Below are 4,862 nucleotides of genomic sequence, written 5' to 3' on the forward strand. Positions count from 1 at the left end.
TTCTCTCTCTCTTTCTCTTTTTCCTTCCTTCTTTCCTTCCTTCCCTCCCTCCACCCTTCCTCAAATATGTTCAGTATTCATTGAAACTTTCTGATTTTTAAAAGACTGAAGTAAAGTTAATAAATACCATAGAACTTACATTCTTTTGGGGTGAGGGGCAGAGAATTACGAAGAAAAATTATATTTCAAAAGATTATTTCAATGGGGTTAAACACTATGAAGAAAAATTTATGTATTTCAGATTGCAAGAGAGTAAAAGGAGAATGTGGGTAACTTTGTATTAGGTAATTAGGGAAGCAAACCTGGAATAATGTTATTTACAGGTAGAAAAATGCAATTAATGGACATGTTCTATACTGATGCAGATTTCTGTACAATCTCTGCCTCTAAATATGTAGGCATAAAACATTTTTGTTTAACCAATATATAGCTCTCTTTTTTAATGAAAAAATTATTTAATAGAGAAAGAAGACTTAGTTGAATCCAAATGGTGAAAGATATCAATCGTAACCCAGAAGTACTGCTGGGTGTTGGCAGATATCCTTCATGAGCAACTACCTCTCTGTAGTTTTCAAGATGGTGCTCTTAGGATATAGGCATCAGCATCACTTGGCAACCTTATCTAAAGGGCAGCTTCCAGGGACTACTTCTGGCAATCTTATTAACAGGCACTTGGGGTGGTTATTTGGTAACTTAAAGTTTGAATACCACTGGCTGTCAGTTGCAACTTTCAAATTGCTGACATAAGGTTGAGGAGGATGTATTTGATTCTGCGTACAACAGGCAGGACCTTATCTTTGTGATAATGAGCCATGGCAGACTTCTTAACTTCATGCAAGAACTTCTTAGGCTTCCTGAACCACCAAGCTCTGGTCTTTCCTGGAGAACAGTGAGATGTGAGGATTAGATCTTGGGGCCGGAAGTTCTGGCCAAGTTGGAGGTCTGAGGATGCAGAAAAAGTCTCTTAAAATCTCAGAGACTCAGTTTGCACCTTGGACAAGAAGATCAAAGTGATAGTATATGTATGCACAACCCTATTGCCCCTCTCCAATGAGGCTTTGAAGATCATATGCATACTAAACCTAATGTTGACATTCACAGTTTTCATGCAAGAAGAAAATAGAAAGTGACTGACTTTCTACTGTGTATCAACACCTTTAAAAATGTTATCTCAATTAAAAATGCTGAAATATTCTCCATAACAATTTAGGGACAGCATTGCTTTCTACATCCTATGGGAAGAAATAATTGACTGAAGCAGGAGAATATAAAAACAAATCTAAACCTTGCTTTTGCCACAAGTTCAGGTTAACTCTAGAGGCATTATTTGATTATTTTATTCTAAACTCATTTCTTTTTAAATTAAGAGTATTTCATGTGCTCCTTATATGCGTCAACCAAGAAAGACTTTAATTTGGCTTTCCTTAAATGACCCACCGCCCTTCCATGTACTGTCTAATAATATGTTCTAATATTATGATAGTGTTGCTGAGTTCCAAAAATGCATTTCATAATTGAGATGGTGGGTTATCAATGGCAGCAGGCTTAAAATGAATAAGAATCCAAATACTTGTCTCAAGAGTTTATTTTTTATTCCTGATTATCTAAAAACTGCTAGACAATTTTTTGCCTAATCATATCTCAAGTAGTGTTCAATGAAAATTTTTTTTTTTTTAACGCATGGAAACATAAGAAATGAAAAAAAGTACATGTGAATAAAGAGCTTTATTTTGGAAATCCAGGGAAATTATAGCACACGATTCCCCATTCTGTTTTTCTACTCAGGACTTGTGTTGAACATACCAAGCCAAATATAACCCATGTTCCTAATCGTGTACTGTCAGATGTGCATGACCAGGCATTGTTACAATTCCCCCTATTGACCTCTCCTGTATTCTTCTCATTAGAACATTTGTTCCTTGCCTCAGTGTAAGGAATCTAACCATATATTCATAAATTCATTCTAATACTTATTTTGAGGATTAACATATTTAATATACTTATATTGAATATTTGTCAATTTATATAAAATTACATTTAAATATATGTGACATAAGGCCAGGCGTTGTGGTTCATGCCTGTAATCCCAGCACTCTGGAAGGCCAAGGTGGGCAGATTGCTTGAGTCCAGGAGTTCAAGACCAGCCTGACCAACATGGCAAAACCCCATCTCCAGTAAAAACACAAAAATTAACTGAGCATGGTAGCGTGCACCTATAATCCCAGCTACTTGGGATGCTGAGGTAAGGAAATGACTTGAGCCTGGGAGACGGGGGTTGCAGTAAGCTGAGATCACACCATTGCACTCCAGCCTAGGTGACAAAGCTAGCCTCTGTCTCAAAAATAAATAAATAATGTGACATAGCATTCTGCGTTTAGTACAAGGTTTAATGGTTCAAATGCTTCCATATGTAGGTGTGAGCCTATCTGTGTTTACGTACCTACATGTATTTATGTGTGCATGCAAACATGTGTATATGCATGTAACTTTAAAAAATATCTATAGTACAAGTATATATACATAGATATGATTTTTTCAGTAGTATGTATAGACACATATATATGCAGTACATACAATCATACATATAGTACAAACATTTATCTGTGTGTGTGATTTATTTTTAAGATTTATGTTCCACCAAGAGGCTATTGCCAATATTTGTATGGAATCTAAAGGATTAAATTAATTTATACTAAAGTCCACCTTCTCTTTTATCATTTAATACTAGAATTTTTAGGGCTAGATGGTGGTATTTCAAGGAGCAAGACCTTCTACATAATAGGTCATTTAAAAACGTGCCATTTAAATCAATAAACAGCACATTGCACTCAAACGTATTTTAAAGTTATCTGTTATTTTAAACTTTAATTCACTTATTAAACAGCAAACATCCATGGGGGAAAGTCTAATACATCATTGGTTAACTGCACAATGTTTAAAATCCAATAAAACTTAATAAAATAATATTTTACTGACAAGAGAATTAATTCCTGTGAACTATTTATCTATTTGTATAGTCTGAGGCTCATCATTAATCAAATAAAAGCATAGTACCTCAGAGCAGAGAACACATAATGTGCTTGTCCTAACATGATTTTTATTACTTGTGTTTCTCTCTTGAGGAAGACAGTGAATGAATTAATGAAGTTGGCTTTTATAACTGATTCATTGCATTTAAAATGAAAAAGCCACTTTGGATGTTCAACAATTTACGTGCAAAGCAGACTAGGAATTTCAATGTCGGTTTATGGACTGTATATACATGTACTGCAGAAGGAACAGGGAAAACACAAAACTGAGGGAAGTTTCTGGTGGATGGGACTCTCAGGAGGTCAGTGTGCCTTGGAAGAAGGAACAGAGGGTGGTTTGTAAATAAGGCATATAAACTGTCAGCCTAATATTTTTGGTATGGACTTCAGGATGTCTGTGAGCAAAGCAAGTCAATCACTAAATGCAAACTTACAGATTGAAGGCTGCTGTGGACATGAGGTTTGAGCCCCTCAAGGGTGTCCTTAACTTTGGGATATTAGTTTGGGCCCTGCCAGAGTAGTTTCAGGGGTTGGGGTAGAACTATAACTATTCACATGGTTTTAGGCGAAAATGGGGGTCGATGTTGCCTTTGAAGCCTGTTCAGCAAAGACACAATTTTGCAAGTCTCTGCTCATGATTGACAATGAGTAAGTTATCTGTTTCCTTTCCTGTGCCTACAACTTAGGTTTACTATTGTGAGATCTTTCTTTTTTTTTTTTTTTTTTTAATTTACTTTAGGTTCTGGGATACATGTGCAGGTTGTGAGATCTTTCTTAGTGAGAGAGAGCAATGCTGGATGAAAGGGCAATGGATTGTTACTGAAAAATTTTTTGTGTGTGCAGAAGTGAAAAAGAGGGGAGTGGAGGTTATAAAATGTTATTTGGGTTCTACGTGAATTCCTCTGGATTTATTGGAACCTCTGAATGTGATACCTTTCTCTCCTGCTAAACAGTAAGTAAGGACTGGATCTCTTCTGCAACATGGCACAGTATCTGGTCTGAAAAAGTACTCAATTAATATTCATTAAACAAATGAATGAGGGCAGGCGAATATATTGAATAATGGGATGGATGGATGGATGGGTGGATGGATGAGTAAATGGTTCATGTTGTGCAAAAGAGAGAAGAAGTCTGAGCATGGTGGCTCATGCCTGTAATCCCAGCACTTCGGAAGGCTGAGTTGGGCAAATTGCTTGAGCCCAGGAGTTTGAAACAAGCCTGGGCCACATAGGGAGATTCCACTTCTACAGAATCTTAAAAAATTAATCAGGCATGGTGATGCATGCCTGTGGTTCAACTCACTCAGGAGGCTGAGGTGGAAGGACCACTTGAGCCCAGGAGTTCAAGGCTGCAGTGAGCTAGGATCATGCCACTGAACTCCAGCCTTGGCAAAAGAGTAATACCCTGCCTCAAAAAAAAAAAAAAAAAAAAAAAAGGCAGGGGCAGGGCAGAAAATGAAAAAGAAATGTTCGTTACATTTGTTGAAGTTATTAAAAAATACAAATAAATCAGAGTAGTCCCTTCAAAGAAAGATTAGATTGGACAAAACCTCTGGTAGCAGGTCTTATGCCTGGTGAGACTTTGAATCTCCTCCTGGACATTTCTACTCTCCAGAATGTTCTACCCTGTTATAAACCTTCAAGACAATTTCTTAAGCGTGCTAAGTAATTTAGCATCAACAGGGTTCTACTTAGTTCTCCCTCTTCCTTCTCCTTTTTCTCCTTCCCCTCCTTCTTCTCACTGTTTCTTCTGCTGTTCAGAATTTATCTACTTCTTTAAATGTAGGCAGGAGCAGGCTTGGTCAAAATACAAATGTTGCAAAACGTTGATTTC

This window comes from Sapajus apella, unplaced genomic scaffold (assembly GCF_009761245.1).
Source record: "Sapajus apella isolate SASKATOON/1434 unplaced genomic scaffold, GSC_monkey_1.0 scaffold17, whole genome shotgun sequence".
NCBI lineage: Eukaryota > Metazoa > Chordata > Mammalia > Primates > Cebidae > Sapajus > Sapajus apella.